Here is an 18,719-nt window from a genome sequence, read left to right as displayed (position 1 = left end):
GAAAGACATGTTCCATTTGTTTGCCCAGTCTGTGATTTTGTCCAGGTCTGCAGAGAGTGAGGAGGCTGCAGACTGCCGATCTGAGGGATGAGGAATGGAGCGACAGAGAGTAGAGTCGTCAGCAAAGAGATAGAGAGGATTTTCAAGAGAGTCAGAGAGATCATTGATGAAGACCAGAAAAAGCACAGGCCCCAGAACACTACCTTGGGGAACTCCAGCCTGAACAGGAAGAGGAGATGAGAGAAACCCATTCAGGGCCACACGTTGACTACGACCAGAGAGGAAGTCCGCCAGTCATGCGTGGAGATTTCCATGGATACCAAAGGAGGAGAGTTTGGTGAGCAGAGCAGGGTGCCAGACCGTATCGAAGGCACGTGAAATGTCAAGGGAGACAGCTCTAATTTCCTGTTTGGCATTGAGGACCTCCATCCATTGTTGACAAAGTAGAAGCAGCATGTCCAGAGTAGAGTGACCAGGTCTGAAACCAAATTGATGATCAGAGATCAAGCCATTGGAGAAGAGGAAAGATTTCATATCTGAAGCAATGATGGATTCCATGACTTTGCTGATAATTGGGAGAAGGCTGATTGGTCTGTAGTTGCTGGGATCTGTTTTTGCACCTTTTTTGTGCAAAGCGGTGATGTTGGCTGATTTCCAAGCAGATGGCAGATGACCTTGAGCAAAAGAGAGGGTGAAGAGAACAGAAAGAGGAAGTGAAAGAGCGGAAGAACATGATTTTAGGACCCGTGGGTTGATGCCGTCAGGACCAGTTGCAGAATCAGAGTCGAGGGTTGACAGAAACTTTTCCACCTTGTCAGGAGGAAAGGACACAGAGTCCAGGAGCAGCTGGGTACGACTGGGTACGGTGGGTACAGAGAGGGATGGGTTTGGGACACAAGATTTCGAGGCAAACACAGAGTTGAGGCATTCAGCTTTTTCACGTGCGGAGTCAGCCGTTAAGCCGTTTGAGGTGAGGGAGGGGATGGAGGGGGAACAAACACCAGAAACAGATTTGACCAGACGCCACCAGGATTTGGAAGAGGGAGACAGATAAGAGAGTTCGGTCTTGAGAACGGTGAGATATTGTTTCCTGGCTCTCCTGAGGGTGGACACACACTTGTTTCGGGCTTTGTGAAAGGAAATGAGATTTCCTTCCGTTGGATTTGCTTTCCAGGAGACGAAAGCAAGTTGTTTCAGGGCAACAGCCTCACCACAAGATTCCGTGTACCATGGACGGGAGGAAGGGTATGACAACTGAAGACGAGATGGGATAAATCTGTGCATGAGAGAGCAGTTTACTTTGAAAGAATTCCCAGGATGAGTTGATGTCAGAGGCGGTAGAGATGGGAGACCAGTCCAGATGATTGATGGCTGCTTGAAGACCGTGCCAGTTGGCCTGAGTGAATTCCCATATATCTTTTCCATCTTCCTTTAATTCCATCTGGGTCCACAACGATTTGTCCCACTTCATCCTTCAAGCAACTCACCCCTATCACATCACACCTCTCTTTAGCTATCTGCTTTGCAATCCTGAATACCGCTCTCTGACCCTCTTCCAAATCCAAGCGTTCTGCGAACATTTTCCTACATGCCTCCTGCGCCTTTGCTACCTCTTTCTTTGCAGCCTTCTTGGCTACCTTATAAATTTCATGCTCTGCCTTTTCTGCCCCCATACCCTTCGCCTTCTGCCACTCTTTGAACTTCTTCCTCTTCTCGTCAATCCTCTTTCCAACTTCATCATCCCACCACCATGTTTCCGAGTGCCTCGGTGGTCCTTTTGTCCATCCACATACCTCACCAATGGCTCCCAACAGACTATCTTTCATTGACATCCAACCACGTTCAAGCTCAACCACATCATCCTCTACCATACTCAGCCTCTCTTTTAATGCCTCCCTTACTGTCACCTCTTTCAACCTCCACACCTTCATTCTCGGTTGGTACCTCACCCGCTGAGCTCTCGTCGCACCTTTCACTCTTATGTCGCAGACAACCAAGTGGTGCTGTGAAACAGCCTCCTCCCCCAGGATCACCTTTGTGTCCCGGAGGTGCCCCCTATCTCGCCTACGCACCAGCAGGTAGTCAACGGTTGTCGTCGACCCACCTGACGTGTATGTAACATTGTAACAAGCTTATTATCCTCTTTCTGGAACTGAGTATTACAAATCAACAAATCAGCTCCATCAGCAAACTTCAAGAGAGTTTGCACAGATGCACAGTTTGCACAGCACACACCAGAGATCACACCTGGCACCTAACTCACCAATTAATTATATCGATGATCTGAAACAATGTTCCAAAAAAGTTTGACACACTCAAAAAATTGAAGACTACAGCTCATCTCGATATCAAAGAGGATGCCAAACCAAATATTGATGCTCCACGTAAATGTAGCATACTGTACATCGGAAGCCCAAGCTGAAAGTAGAGCTTGACAAGATGGAACAACATGGTGTTGTACGACATGTCACACACCATACAGATGGCTGTCGTTCCCTAACTGCAAGCATCAAGAAAGATGGTACTTTGATGATTTGTCTGGATTTGATGATGTCAGGGCCTCATCCCATCACCATCAAACCTTTTGTCCTCCTCATCCTTCCCCTTCTCCTAGCTCTCCTGCAATCTCCGACACACTGTCAACAGCTCTCCCTACCTCCCCCTCTCCTCCCTCATCTTTCCCTAACCCTCCCTTCCCCTGTCCTGTATCTGATGCTCCCCCTCCCTCTTCCTTAACGGTATTGACCTCAAACATTTGGGGCTTTCGCTCAAACCTGACTGTTCTCTCCATACAGGTTGCATCTGCTTATCAGAAACTTTCCTCCTTCAAGATATCTCTGATTAGTTCATTTCTCTCCCAGGTTACTCCCTCCTCTGGTATGATAGACCTGAGCCTCGTCCGGGTGGTGGGTGTTGTGGAAAACCAATCAGGTCCACACAACTTTAGTCCAACTGGTGGTTTAATTCCATTTAGATCATAACATCATCCTGTAATGAAGGAAATACAATAAGTATACGATGTGACATCACATGGGACCATTCATAACATTCAATGCAAGCAAGCTGGATATTCTATGCTGGCGTACCGTTAACGAGTCTACCAGATGTAACGTGTCACAGGAGAAGTCTCGGAGCACCGTCCGCAGCAGCGGGTCTTATAGTCACGCCCCTAGCGGTGTCAACGAGCAGCGAGCATCACCCCCGGGTTCAGTACGAATACGATTCCACTACATTCTCCCCCCCGTCAGAATTATACGGCGGTGCGGCCAGAAGCGAGCGAGCGTCAGCACGAACAGGGTACGGAACGTCAGTCGACCCAACCGTATCGGGCCGGGCGGCGAATTTCTCTGCCAGCACGCGTCCGAAATTCCCCGGGTACGGCATCACGCATCCCTGTGTCCCCGGCGTCGGAGGCGCCATCAGGGTCGTGTGACGAAGGGGGTAACTCCAAGTCGTCGGGCCCAGGTAGACCCGGCGAGGGGAGAGTCGGTAGACTTTCGGCGATGGGAGCGTCGGGAGAGGCCATAGTCTCATAGATGGGTTCGGTCGGTCCGTCCGATTCCCTACTCAGGTCGGCGACCCCGAAAGGGGCAAGGTGACGGACGGAGACAGTAGTCTCACGGCCATCAGTCATCATCACACGAGCATGCTCAGGATTAGCCTGGAGAATCTGCACTTTGTCCACTAGGGGGTCGTACTTACTCGCGCGAACCGCCCGTTTAAGGTAGGCCGGCCCGGGCCCAGCGAGCCAACTGGGCAAAGACTGTATACACCCCGTGCTCCTGGGGTGGTGGAAAAGTCGCTCGTGGGGAGTTTGGTTGGTTGCCGTACTCAGGAGAGCCCTGATCGAGTTCAACGCCGCAGGTAGCGACCAAGCCCATTTATCGAGGCCCCGGCCGAGGGTCCGGAGGTTGAGCATGACGGCCATCCAGATAATCCCGTTGAAGCGTTCGATCTGCCCATTAGCCTGGGGTCTGTACGGCGTGGTGTAACTAGAAGCAATGTTATTTTGGAGCAGATAGCCGCGCACCTCCTGAGACAAGAAGACCGCACCCCGGTCAGTATGGACATAGGCCGGGTAACCGAACATTGAGAACAAGTTCTGTAGGCATCGCATCACCGTGGCAGCAGTCATGTCCGCGCACGTATAAGAAAAGGGGAATCGCGAGTACTCATCGACGATAGTGAGCAGATAGCGAGAGCCGCTCGACACCGGCAATGGGCCCTTGAAATCCATAGCCAAGCGTTCCCACGGTCGCGTAGCCTTAACCAGAGTCCCCATGGGAGGGTTATAGAAACGCGGTTTGATTTCCGCGCAGATAGCGCAGTCGCGACAGATACGGCGGATATCGTCAATCGAGTATGGGAGATTGCCACACCGCACAAAATGAGCAAAACGCGTTACGCCGGGATGGCCCGCAGTGGCATGCAGCACCCGTAGGCCCTCCAAAAAGGTGATACCCGCGCATGTAGCCGGTCGTGATAAGGCATCGGCGGCCCGGTTATCCTTCCCCGGGCGATATTTGATGGTGTAACAGAAGTCGGCGAGTTCGATACGCCAGCGAGTGATTTTCTCATTCTTAATGCGCTGGGCGTGTAAGGTGTCGTACATGAACGCAACGCTTTGCTGGTCCGTGATGATTTGGAAGCTCCGCCCGAGTAAGTACGGGCACCATCGCCGAATAGACTCGACGATCGCATACGCTTCCTTTTCGACGGACGAGTGTCTCCGCTCAGCGGTGGTAAGAGTCCGTGAAAAGAAAGCCACGGGACGCCCCCCTTGGGAGAGGGTCGCCGCGATGGCCTGATCCGAGGCATCACTTTCGAGGACGAAAGAGCCGCTCTCGTCGATTGTCGCCACGGCAGCTCGGGCGATGTCGGCCTTAAGGCCTTCAAAGGCCGCCAATGCGGCCAGACTCAGTGGGAAGGTGTCGCAGGCCACGAGGGGGCGAAGTTTCGCGGAGGAACTTTGCACCCATTTGGAGTAATGGGCGAATAGCCCGAGGTCGCGCTTCAGGGACGCCCGATCACAGGGAGGGGCCATGTCGAGCAAAGGTCGCAGACGCTCCTTATCCGGAGCGACAGAGCCATGGGTCACGGTGCACCCCAGAAGATCTATCGTGCGTAGGGAGTATTGGCACTTATCCTCGTTCATAGTTAAGTGATACCTCTGCGCGACCTCAAGGAAGCGCTTCAGATTAGCATCATGGTGCCCTTGGTCATATCCACAAACCGTAAGATTATCGAGGTAGACGAAAACATCGGTTAAGTGCTCCCGCGCAATGAGGTCATCCATGGCCCTCTGGAAACAAGCGACCCCGTTCGTTACCCCAAAAGGCAATCGCGTAAATTGGTACAACCGCTGCCCCGACTCAAATGCGGTATAGATACGATCCGCCCTAGAGATAGGGATCTGGTGGTACGCACTACGGAGATCGAGAGTGCTATAGACCGAATACTGGGACACCTGTTGCACCAGCGCGTCCATCCCCGGAAGGGGGTAGGCATCCAGCTGTGTAAAGCGGTTAATCGTTTGGGAATAGTCGATTACCATGCGTCTGCGGTGGGCCTCGCTGCGCACCACCAAGACCTGGGCACGCCACGGCGACCTGCTAGGTTCTATGATGCCGTCTTTCAAGAGCTGAGCCGTTTCGTCCGCAATGAATTGCATGTCTGCGCGAGAGTAGCGCCGTGATTTCACCGCGACAGGGGTGCAGTCGGAGGTTAGATTGGGGAACAGCGAAAGCGGCTGGATGTCCATTTGCGCTAGGGCGCACACCGCAAGCGCGTCGTCCGCCCCCACAACAAGCGTGTCAGGCCCACCAAACTCCATTACCAGACGTCCATGCAGCTTAAGAAAATCGTGTCCTAACAGAATATCAGCACATAATGCGGGTAAAACCATAAGGTGTACATCAGGGAAAACCCGTCCCTTTAGCACGAGTTTCAATCGGCATTCCCCCTTCGTGCTGAGTCGAAGCCCCTGGGAAGCCATGAAGATCCGTCTCGTAGACCTCCAGATCCGCCATCCATGCCTGAGCACAAGTCGCTGGTCGATAAAACTATCCGCAGACCCTGTATCCACCAAGGCCCGAACACAATGACCTTCGACCATGAGGGGAATAAGGGCTTGAGCCAGGCCAGACGAGGCTGCTGGGAGTGGGACTGAGCCCCCCGAATGGGTCGGACAAGCCTCGCGGGTGGATCCTATGCCAGCAGCAGTTTTGCGGTCGTGGCCGGAGTCTGCGTTGTCCATGGGGAATCCATTAACGCCATCAGAGGGCTTTCCCAAGCATTCCGGTGTTTCGCGATTCAAAATCCGACAATTCCGACGGGAAAAGGCCTCCGTAGTATTTGAAAACGCCTTTTGACACTTTTGGCAGAAAAAGGCCTCCGTAGTATTCGAAATCGCCTTTTCCGGGGTGAGGGCCACCGTTAGCTCGTGGACGACACGAGGAGAACGTTCCGCTGGGGCTTGGCGAGGCTTCAAAGCCCCTTGCGTGGCCCGGAGTTTGGTCAAGGACACGTACTTCGTGCCCGATTGAGGATGAGACTGTGGTGGCTGTCCGGTGACGCCCGCCAAGGACGTCTGAGCGCCCAGGGGCCCGCAGAGAGGGGCCCTCCCCTTCGAAGTCGGGTAAGGCGCCGGGTTTCGGGCTCGGCTCGCAGGCTCCGCAATGAGCCCATTCAAGGTCGCCGCGCCTGCGCGACCGCGACCGCGCGATTCAATGAGCCGCGATCCGCGTGCCGTTTTCCTGCACACTTTCGCGTAATGTCCCTTTTGCGAGCACAAATGGCATATAGCGTCTCGTGCCGGACACACGGGCCGGGCATGGCGTGGCCCCCCACAGAAATAGCATGCGGCCCCGCGTAAGGCCTTGGGTCTGGTCGTAACGGCAGCCGACAGGCCTGGGTCTTCCTCCGGAGCATCCCGGAGTTCCACGAGCAGGTCCGCGTCCTCGGCGGTAGCACTCTCCGGCCGGGCGTGTAGTGTAGTGCCCGCCAAGAGGCGCGTGCGATCATAGGTGTTCGATTGCATCTGCGCTTCGGTGTATACTTTCCCTTGCTCGAGTGCCGTAGCGAAGGTCAGGTCGGTCTTCTCTAAGAGCTTGAGCCTTAGTTCCTGGGAGGAGACCCCTGCAATGAAGGCATCTAAAAGAAGATCATCCTGAGACTGCGCGGGAGTCCATGGCTCCCTGGTGCTGTCCAGCAAGAGCTGCCGGAGCTCCTGGGCGTAGTGGTCCATCGCCTCGTTGGGTTGCTGACGTCGCGTTTGCAGCAAATATCGTGCATACACCGGGCTTTTTTCCTTTATGTACAGCCGTTTGAGCTCCGCGATCGAGAGGTCATACGTCGCGAATTGAGCGATGGAGTTGTACACCTTGTAGTCGATTTTTGAATGAAGTGTTGCTAGCTTCGCGGCAGCCGTCGGCGCGGTCTCAGGCTCGTCGAAATGATTCTCCAATGTTCTGAGCCAGTGCTTCAGTTGCAAGCCACCATCCGGGGCTTGTGGGTCGGCGCAGAATACGGCAACCGCCAGCGTCTTGTTGCCAGCCATGTCGGTAGATATAAATGGAATTAAGTGTTGTGGAAAACCAATCAGGTCCACACAACTTTAGTCCAACTGGTGGTTTAATTCCATTTAGATCATAACATCATCCTGTAATGAAGGAAATACAATAAGTATACGATGTGACATCACATGGGACCATTCATAACATTCAATGCAAGCAAGCTGGATATTCTATGCTGGAGTACCGTTAACGAGTCTACCAGATGTAACGTGTCACAGGAGAAGTCTCGGAGCACCATCCGCAGCAGCGGGTCTTATAGTCACGCCCCTAGCGGTGTCAACGAGCAGCGAGCATCACCCCCGGGTTCAGTACGAATACGATTTCACTACAGTGGGGTTGCTATCTTCATCAAAAACTCTCTTCCTCACTCTCCCTGCACTGCCCTCTCTCCACCACAACCCCAAGAGTACCTCTGGCATCGGCTTCCCCTTCGCTCCCACCTTTTGTTCATATGTGTGCTGTACCGTTCTCCAAACAGTGATGACTCCATTTCCATCTCCCTGTCTGACAACATGGACCAACGTCTATCCACTCATCCCAACTCTCTCTTCCTCATATGTGGTGACTTCAACTGTCATCATGCCAGCTGGCTGGGCGTGGGTACCTCTCTTACCAGTCATGGCACCTCAGCAAAGGACTTCTGCGACTCATTGGGACTGACATAATCTGTCAATCTGTCAATCTCAGTCAACGGAGCATCTTCTCTTGTAGACTTGGTTACGACTAACTTCCCTGCAATGTCTGCTGTTCTTCTTCTGCTCCAATCGGTTCATCTGATTGTGTGCTTGTTAAAGTGGACATCTCTCTGACCGTTCTCAGAGAGCCTCCTCAGCATCAACGAGTCTGGCATTTCACTCAAGTTGACTGGCATGGTCTTCAAGCAGCCATCAATCACCTGGACTGGTCTCCCATCTCTACTGCCTCTGACATCAGCTCATCCTGAGAATTCTTCCAAAGTAAGTTGCTCTCTCCCATGCACAGATTTATCCCATCTAGTCTTCAGTTGTCATAACCTTCCTCCCGTCCATGGTACACTGACTGAATCTTATGGTGAGGCAGTTGCCCTGAAATAACTTGCCTTTGCCTCTTGGAAGGCTAATCCAACTAAAGGCAATCTCCATTCCTTTCACAGAGCTTGGAAAAAGTGTGTGTCTACCATCAGGAGAGCCAGGAAACATTATATCTCAAATCTCAAGACTGAACTCTCATACCTGTCGCCCTCCTCCAAATCCTGGTGGTGTCTGGTCAAATCTGTTTCTGGTGTTTGCTCCCCCTCCATCACCTCCCTTACCTCAAACGGCTACAAAGCTGACTCCGCACGTGAAAAATCTGAATGCCTAAAATCTGTGTTTGCCTCAAAATATTGTGTCCCAAACCCATCTCTCTCTGTACTCACCCGACCCAGTCGTACGCAGCTGCTCCTGGACTCTGTGTCCTTCTCTCCCGACAAAGTGGAGAGGTTTTTGTCAAACCACGACTCCGATTCTGCAACTGGACCAGACGGCATCAGCCCATGGGTCCTAAAATCCTGCTCTGCCGCTCTATCACACCCTCTCTCTGTTCTCTTCACCCCCTCTTTTGCTTGAGGTCATCTGCCATCAGCTTGGAAATCAGCCAACATTACCGCATTACACAAAAAATGTGCAAAAACAGATCCTTGCAACTATGGACAAATCAGCCTGCTCCCAATCAAAAGCAAACTCATGGAATCCATCATTGCTTCTGATATTAAATCCTTCCTCTTCTCCAATGGCTTGATCTCTCATCATCAATTTTGATTCAGTCCAGGTCATTCTAATCTGGACATGCTGCTTCTGCTGTCTCAACAATGGATGGAGGTCCTCAATGCCAAACAGAAAATCAGAGCTGTCTCCCTTGACATATCTCATGCCTTCGATACGGGCTGACACCCTGCTCTGCTCACCAAACTCCACGCTTATGGTATACATGGAAATCTCCATGCATGGCTGGCGGACTTCCTCCCCGGTCGCAGTCAACGTGTGGCCCGAAATGGAATTCTTTCATCTCCCCTTCCTGTTCAGGCTGGAGTTCCCCTAGGCAGTGTTCTTGGCTCTGTGCTTATTCTGGTCTTCATCACTGATCTCTCCGACTCTCTGGAAAATTCTCTGTATCTCTTTACTGATGACTCCACTCTCTGCCGCTCCACACCTCATCCCTCAGATTGGCAGTCTGCAGCCTCCTCACTCTCTGCAGACCTGGAAAAAATCATAGACTGGTCAAAGACGTGGAACATGTTTTTCAATCCTGACAAATCTCACACTCTCACTATGTCTCTCCGAAAAGACTGTCTGGAAAACCCTCCCATCGACTTTCTCAACAACCCTCTTGAAGAAGTTCTGTCACTCAATCTCTTGTGCCTCACTATCAGCCATGATCTTTCCTGGGAAAATCACATTTCCAAGCTGGCCTCCAAAGCCAGTCACCGACTGGGCATCCAAAGTCATGCGAAGTCCTTCCTTGGCACATCTGAGCTCCTCACCACATACAAAGCTTTCATCCACAGCTTGATGGAATACTGCTCTCCCCTCTGTGTTGGTACTCCTGCCTCACACCTAGCTCGGCTTCACGCTTTTGAATCCAAAGTTTTCAGAATCATTGGTATCTCCCGTGATGAAGCTGATTCTGAGGGCCTTTCACTCTCACACCGCAGGCAGGTTGGTGGTCTTTCTGTCTTCTACCGACTCCTCTCCGGCGTAGCTCCCCCAGCTCTGTCTGTGCTCTGTCCTCCAAATATTCCTTCAGGTGGCACAAGAACTGCCAGCAACCCTCTTTAGTGGGGTGCCCGGACACTCAGTCATTTCAAATTGATGCAAAAGTTTCGTTTTCAGTACCAATTTGAAGGTAAGGGCCTATATAACAATTTTGGTTTGAGTGTCAAGCACTCATATAAATAAATTTTTGTGGGGGATTTGGAGGATTTATTTCATCACGAATCTTCCACATACCCACCTGCATTGTCATCTGAAGGGTCCCTCAACTCTTGTACCAAGTCAGATTTGTTGGTATACATAGTGGAAGCCAGTATTAGTAGCGCCATTTCTGTCGACAAGGATGTAGTTGTGCCAGATGTTAACGACTTCATTGTTATTGACGGTGGAGTACTGATACACTCACTTCCTGGTACAACTGTCCAAGGAAACACCTTTGATTCATATTTCGACAAGGTATTCTGCCCAAGAGTTCGCCACGACTCAAAATGATTGACAAGAGTAGACATTGTCTGGGACCAGTATCGTACACTGATAATCAAAGGAGGCACAAGGGAAAAACGAGGAACAGGCACCCGACAACGCGTATCTTTTACTGCCAAATTCTCAGGAAATTGGCAGAAGTTTCTGGCGAACATTGATAACAAGAAGGAACTGATCTCATTCCTGTCAAAAAAAGATAACAGAAGGACAGTTCCCAGATGACAAGGATGTCAACATCACTGCAGGTGATCAAGTCCACTATGTTGGAAACAAGTCCACCAATGGATCAATGCAACCATGAGGATGCTGACACTCATGTCCTAGTACATCTCCTCCGCGCCCTCAAAACATCGTCACTTGGGATGGTTCATACTGGAGACACAGATGTTGTCGTAATCCTTGTGAGTAATTTCCATCACATCAAGGCTCTGAATCTGGTCGCAGAAATCTGGATCTCCTTCAAAGCGGGAAAGACAACCAGGATGATCTCCCTGAACACTATCGCCACAAATCTGGGCATGACAACGTACAAAGCCATGGCCCTCTTCCACGCATTCACTGGATCAGACAGCACGTCCTCCTTCAAGACTATCGTCGACACTCCATTCCAAACATCGCCAAGACTGAAAGAAGTGGCAACGAACTTTGTCTGTAGGCTGTACTCCAATGAGTCAAACGAGGACAATGACGTTGACCTCGTCCGAATGAGGGTGTTCTCACAGAAGACTTTGGATGTGGAGGGAATTCCCCAAACGAGTGATGCTTTGGATCAACATCTCAAAAGGAGTGTCTTCCAAGCGAGCATCTGGACAACAGCCCAATGGTCCATGATGCCTGTCAACAACCCCACTAATCATGGGTGGAAGGAAGAGGACGGAAAGCTGCTTCCCATTTGGACCTCGCTGCCCCTCGCCAAGGATGTATTCCACCTGGATGTGAAGTGCACTTGCACAAGTACCTGCGCTCTGTGCAAGTGCATGAGGGCAAAGTTGAAGTGCACACGCCTGTGCAAGTGCAAATGCGAGAAGAAGCTGGACCAGAACAATTTCCAATACTGACATATATATATATGGTCGATTTGTTATCCACTTTCTTATTAAAACTATTGTTCAAGGAGTTATTCAAGCAATTGTCTAAGCAGTTACTCACCACCATATTGTAGCATAGTTAAAAGATAAATAAAAATGTCACTATATCATTGGGTCCGAGTATAATTGTCCAGTTTATTAAAAAACAAAACATGTTTCACCTTACCGGGCCTATGACACTTGGTCTTTTTTTGTGGATATGCGCCGATACCGGCAAAATTATTGCTTATATGGGCAATATGCTTGAAATACAAGTTGCTACTCCTGATCCTGAATCCATACATACCTCATATGTTCAGATCGGATCATCCAATCAAACGTTATAACAGTTTCCATATATCGCATAAGCCGGTGGGGGGTCGGGAAACCCCTACGTCCCCAGAAGCCCCATTTTTGATCTGAGTGCTTGACACTCGAACCAAAATTGTTCTATAGGCCCTTACCTTCACATTGGTACTGAAAACGAAACTTTTGCATAAATTTGAAATGAAAATAAAAAATTTCCCATGCACGGCCCCCCACGACTTCTGGTGAAACTGCCAAAATCAAGACTCTCTGCTCACCTTCACTCTTTCATTCCTCTTTTCTCCTGCCTCTGGAACAAACTCCCTCACTCTCTTCAATCGCATTCCTGCCTCCAGGTATTTAAAACAGCTATTCGCTACCATCTTTTTTTTTTTTTTTCTTTTTTTTTGTATACATAATCGAGGCTCGTGAAAGAGCTAACATTTATCGCACAAACAAATCAAACAGACAAACAAACAAACAAAGTATATAAAAAGGGGAGCGGTAGGCAAGATGGGGAGAGAAGGGGAAGCACATAAACACAACATTTGTGAGGGACATCGGGAATGTGTGGGAGGGAGAGGGCTTGGGGGGCGGCGGCGTGGGAAGGGGGGGGGGGGCTGGGAGAGGTATAAACACAAGGACACCAAGGACTTCCAGGAAAGAAGTTGGTATTTCAAAAAAGATGATTTGGGGTGAAATTAGCGGGGGTAGAACAGATCAATGTTTTGGATGGGGGAAGATAAGAGATGGTGGTGAACAGCTGTTTTAAAGACCTGGAGGGAGGAGTGGGATTGAAGGGAGTGGGGGAGTTTGTTCCTGAGGCGGGAGGAAAGAGGAATGAAAGAGTGAAGGTGAGCAGAGAGTCTTGATTTTGGCAGTTTAACCATAAGAGGGTTGCAGGCAGATCTTGTGCGACCTTTAGGAATATTTGGGGGACAGAGCCCACAGAGAGCTGGAGGAGCAAGGCCGGAGAGGAGTCGGTAGAAGACAGAAAGACCACCAACCTGCCTGCGGTGAGTAAGTGAAAGGCCCTCGGAGGTAGCTTCATCACGGGAGATTCCAATGATTCTGAACGCTTTGGTTTCAACAGCGTGAAGAAGAGCTAGGTGTGAGGCAGGAGCACCAGCCCAGAGGGGACAGCAGTATTCCATTGAGCTGTGGATGAAAGCCTTGTATGTGGTGAGGAGCTCAGGTGTGCCAAGGAAGGACTTCGCACGACGGAGGATGCCCAGTCGGTGACTGGCTTTGGAGGCCAGATTTGAAATGTGGTTTTCCCAGGAAAGATCATGGCAGATAGTGAGACCCAAAAGCTTGAGTGACAGAACTTCTTGGAGAGGATTATTCAGAAAGTGGATGGGAGGGTTGTCCAGTCGGTCTTTTCGGAGAGACATCGTAAGAGGGTGAGATTTGTCAGGATTGAAAGACATGTTCCACTTGTTTGCCCAGTCAGTGATTTTGTCCAGGTCTGCAGAGAGTGAGGAGGCTGCAGACTGCCGATCTGAGGGATGAGGAATGGAGCAGCAGAGAGTGGAGTCATCAGCAAAGAGATAGAGAGGATTTTCAAGAGAGTCAGAGAGATCATTGATGAAGACCAGAAAAAGCAAAGGGCCCAGAACACTGCCTTGGCGAAGTCCAGCCTGAACAGGAAGAGGAGATGAGAGAAACCCATTCAGGGCCACATGTTGACTACGACTAGAGAGGAAGTCCGTCAGCCATGCGTGGAGATTTCCATGGATACCAAAGGAGGAGAGTTTGGTGAGCAGAGCGGGGTGCCAGACCGTATCGAACGCACGTGATATATCGAGGGAGACAGCTCTAATTTCCTGTTTGGCATTGAGGACCTCCATCCATTGTTGAGACAGCAGAAGCAGCATGTCCAGAGTAGAGTGACCTGGTCTGAAACCAAATTGATGATCAGAGATCAAGCCATTGGAGAAGGGGAAAGATTTCATATCCGAAGGAATGATGGATTCCATGACTTTGCTGAAAATTGGGAGAAGGATGATTGGTCTGTAGTTACTAGGATCTGTTTTTGCACCTTTTTTGTGTAAAGCGGTGATGTTGGCTGATTTCCAAGCAGATGGCAGTTCACCTTGAGCAAAAGAGAGGGTGAAGAGAACAGAGAGAGGGAGTGAAAGAGCGGAAGAACATGATTTTAGGACCCGTGGGCTGATGTCGTCAGGTCCAGTTGCAGAATCAGAGTCGAGGGTTGACAGAAACTTTTCCACCTTGTCAGGAGGAAAGGCCACAGAGTTCAGGAGCAGCTGGGTACGACTGGATACGGTGGGTACAGAGAGGGATGGGTTTGGGACCCAAGATTTAGAGGCAACCACAGAGTTGAGGCATTCAGCTTTTTCACATGCGGAGTCAGCTGTGTAGCCGTTTGAGGCAAGGGAGGGGCTGGAGGGGGAACAAACACCAGAAACAGATTTGACCAGACGCCACCAGGATTTGGAAGAGGGAGACAGATAAGAGAGTTCGGTCTTGAGAACGGAGAGATATTGCTTCCTGGCTCTCCTGAGGGTGGACACACACTTGCTTCGGGCTTTGTGAAAGGAAATGAGATTTCCTTCCGTTGGATTTGCTTTCCAGGAGACGAAGGCAAGTTGTTTCTGGGCTACAGCCTCACCACAAGATTCCGTGTACCATGGACGGGAGGAGGGGTATGACAACTGAAGACGAGATGGAATAAATCTGTGCATGACAGAGAGCAATTTACTTTGGAAGAATTCCCAGGTTGAGTTGATGTCAGAGGTGGTAGAGATGGGAGACCAGTCCAGATGATTGATGGCTGCTTGAAAACCGAGCCAGTTGGCCTGAGTGAAATGCCAGACTCGTCGACGCTGAGGAGGCTCCCTGAGAATGGTCAGAGAGATGTCCACTTTAACAAGCACATGATCAGATGAGCCGATTGGAGCAGAAGAAGAGCAGCAGACATTTTCAGAGAGGTTAGTCATAACCAAGTCCAGAAGAGAAGATGTAGTCAGGTTCACTATGTTCTTTCGTTCAAAATCATGGTAGATTCGCAAACCTATACATTTTTGGAAACGTTATTACATGGAAAATCTGAAAATCAATGTTTACATTTGCCAATTCCGACCAATTCGATTCGACCAATCGACCAATTCCATTCGACCAATTCGACCATTCGACCAATCGCTTCGATCGACCATTCGATCGATTCGATTCGATTCATCGAATTCGATTCGATCGACCATTCGACCAATTCGATTTGCCAATCAATTTGACCGACCTTTGCTTGTGTGGAACGGACTGTGAAAACGATGCGGACTATATTGTCGGATACGACACACAGGACAGTGATGACGAACTCTAAATGGCATATTCTGTAATCGTGTATGTTTGATGCCATTGACTGCCTGTGTATATTTTGTCATTGACTGCCTGTGTAGATGTGAAGTTATACTGACTGCATGTGTATATATGATTTTCCGGACTGCCTGTGTATGTTTGGTGATATGAATTATTGTGCCTGTGTATATTTTGTCATTGACTGCCTGTGTAGATGTGAAGTTATACTGACTGCATGTGTATATATGATTTTCCGGACTGCCTGTGTATGTTTGGTGATATGAATTATTGTGACACATTTTGATGTTATTAACTGCCTGTACAAAATGATAACATGTATTTGATTATGCAACTTATCACGAATATAAAGACAGTATTTTGCAATTCAAAACCTTTGATTCGTGTCTTACCATTCCCCATAGCACTAATTTGATACTTTCATTGGATTCCTTGTCCCTGAAAATATAGGTTTAGTATATTTTAAAAAGTTTTTAGGGTAATTAGAGGCAGAAATAGAACAAAATATGTATTTTACAGTGGCCATTTTGAAAATCCAAAATGGCCACCATACAGGTATCTCTCCATATGTAAACATTGATTTTTAGTTTCCTTATGCTATAACCTTTCCAAAAATGTATAGGTTTGCTAATCTACCATGATTTTGAACGAAATATAATTTATTGACATAGTCAACCTGACTAATGCTCCGTTGACTGAGATCCGGGTCGGGAAATTGACAGATTGTGTCAGTCCCAGTGAGTCGCAGAAGTCCTTTGCTGAGGAGCCATGGCTGGTGATAGAGGTACCCACACCCAGCCAACTGGCATGGTGACAATTGAAATCACCACATATCAGGAAGAGAGAGTTGGGATAAGTAGATAGAAGTTGGTCCATATTATCAGACAGCGAGATGTAGATGGAGTCATCACTGTTTGGTGGACGGTACAACACACATATGAACAAAAGGTGGGAGCGAAGGGGAAGCCGTAGCCAGAGGTATTCCTGGGGGTGAGGTGGAGAGAGGGCAGTGCAGGGCGAGTGGGAAAGAGAGTTTTTGATAAAGATAGCAACCCCACCTCCAGGACGAGGCTCAGGTCTATCATACCGGAGGAGGGAGTAACCCGGGAGAGATACTAGGGAATCAGAGACATCATGAAGGAGGAAAGTTTCTGTTAAGCAGATCACGTCTGGTTTGTCAGAAGCAACCTGTATGGAGAGATCAGTTAAGTTTGAACGAAGGCCCCGGATGTTTGAGGTCCATACCGTTAATGAAGAGGAAGGGGGGGGGGGCATCGGATACAGAACAGGGGGGGAGGGGTAGGGTAAGATGTGGAAGAGGTAGGGAGAGCTGTTGGGGGTGTGTCAGAGATTTCAGAATAGCTCGGAGAAAGGGAAGGATGGGGTGGACAAAAGGTTTGATGGTGATTGGGTGAGGCACGGTGAGGTGTTATTTGAGGAGGGGGAAGAGCGAGGCAGAAGGTTGGGGGAGATGGAGGTGAGAGTTGGAAAGGGAAGAAGTGGGGAGGACGCTTTGAGGAGGAGGGGTGAGAGGGGGGAAATGGAGAAGAAATGAGGGTGGGGAGATTTGAAGGGGAACGGAGAGGGGGGAGTTTATGAGGGGAGGGGTTCAGGGGGAGTTTAGGAGGGAAGGGACAAGGGGAGGGATTTGAAAGGGATGGGAGATGGGGGAGATTTGGAGGGGAGGGGGGACACTTTGAGGGGAGGGGCGAGGGGGAGTCTTGGAGGGGAAGGGTGTGGGGGGAATTTAGGAGGGAAGGGGCAAGGGGGGAGATTTGAAAGGGATGGGTGATGGGGAGGATTGGAGGGGAGGGAGGGGCAAGGGGAAAGATTTGAAAGGGATGGGTGATGGGGAGGATTTGGAGGGGAGGGGTGAGATTGGAATTTGGAAAGTGTACGATTAATGGGAAACGAACATTTATTGCAAAATGAGTTTCTTGTGACCTTCGAGTCAAAAATACGTTTGAGGACGCTGGAGGGGGGGGGGGGGGAGGTGGAGAGCAGGAGAGTTTAGGGAATGTATGAAAGAGGCACTGTAAGAGATCGAATTTTTTTTTGGAATGAATACATTTGGTGAGCAAGTCGAAAGCAACCTTTTAAAGAAGAAGAAAAAAAAGGTGTTATAATACATGACAGAATACAGTACTTTAGGGGAAAGTTTAAACATTTTAAAGTTTAACAGTGAAAACTATCTGGGGAAATGTGGGTGAAACACGAAGAACGAACGAACGAATAAGAACAACGAATAAGAACAGAGAAGGGAAAAAAAATTTTTTTTTTTTTTTTTGAGTTGAGATTTTAAACAAGGACGTATGGGGTGAAAAGACTGGGAAAAAACAGAGAACGAAAGTAGTTGGAACACAATAGATGGACCACTGAGAGAAAAACAAAGCCTCAAGGTCGGACAAGGTACAAGGCCTCAAAAGACACGACACGAATTAACCGACAATATTTCATACAGGTATGAAAGATTAACACTGAGAATCTTCCTCGGGACACACTATACGTACATACACCATAAAATAAATAGTTTTGACGAAAATACAAATGGAAACAATTACTTAACTTCGATAGTGTGGAGAGCGTGGACAGCTTCGAAAAAACGGAAACCTCGCCGGCAAGACCGGAAGCGGCAGACTCCTGACTCTTGTCTCCCCTCATCCAAAACCTTGATCTTTTCTACCCCTGTTAATACACTCCAAATACACCTCTTTCAATCTCCGACTTCATTCCTGAAATTCCTGGTAGTGTTAATTTGTTCTTTACCGTGTACCCCTCCCCCCCCCCCCCCCCCACCCCTTCCCACAACCCCAACCCTCTCTGTCCCACAGATCTCCCGATGTCTCTGTTCTCTACTGTTTTGCCTGTGTGCTTCCCTCTCTCTCCCCATAGTCTCCCACTCCCTTTATTATATGTTTTATGTGTCCATTTATGTTTTTTGTTTTTAATGTGTTAGCTCTTACATGAGCCTAGATCTTGCATGCAAAAAAAAATAAAGACCTTATAATTTACTGCCCAAACCAACTATTCTAACATCGAGAGGGAAACCCTAGGACTCGTGTTCGGGGTTACATGGCTCCATACTTATTCGTTTGGCAACGACTTCCCTGTCCATACAGATCACAATCCATTAGTGATGATCTGCAACAAACCATTGATGAGTGCCCCGCCATGTCGTCAAAGACTCCTAATCAAGATTCAAGGCCACAACTTCTCCATCAAGTTCA

At 49.3% G+C, this 18,719-nt stretch overlaps 1 protein-coding gene across 4 annotated transcripts in view; it reads left to right on the top strand.

Moving 5' to 3' along the window:
* Nucleotides 1–18,719, top strand: part of LOC137412163 (protein HEG homolog 1) — a 165,482-nt gene that overhangs the window by 61,724 nt on the left and 85,039 nt on the right. The gene's annotated exons all lie outside the window — the stretch shown is intronic.

The sequence above is a fragment of the Myxine glutinosa genome, chromosome 7 (genome assembly GCF_964187855.1).
Source record: "Myxine glutinosa chromosome 7, kmMyxGlut1.1, whole genome shotgun sequence".
NCBI lineage: Eukaryota > Metazoa > Chordata > Myxini > Myxiniformes > Myxinidae > Myxine > Myxine glutinosa.
Note: the sequence above shows the minus strand (reverse complement) of the source record. Positions and strands in the feature narration are given on the sequence as shown.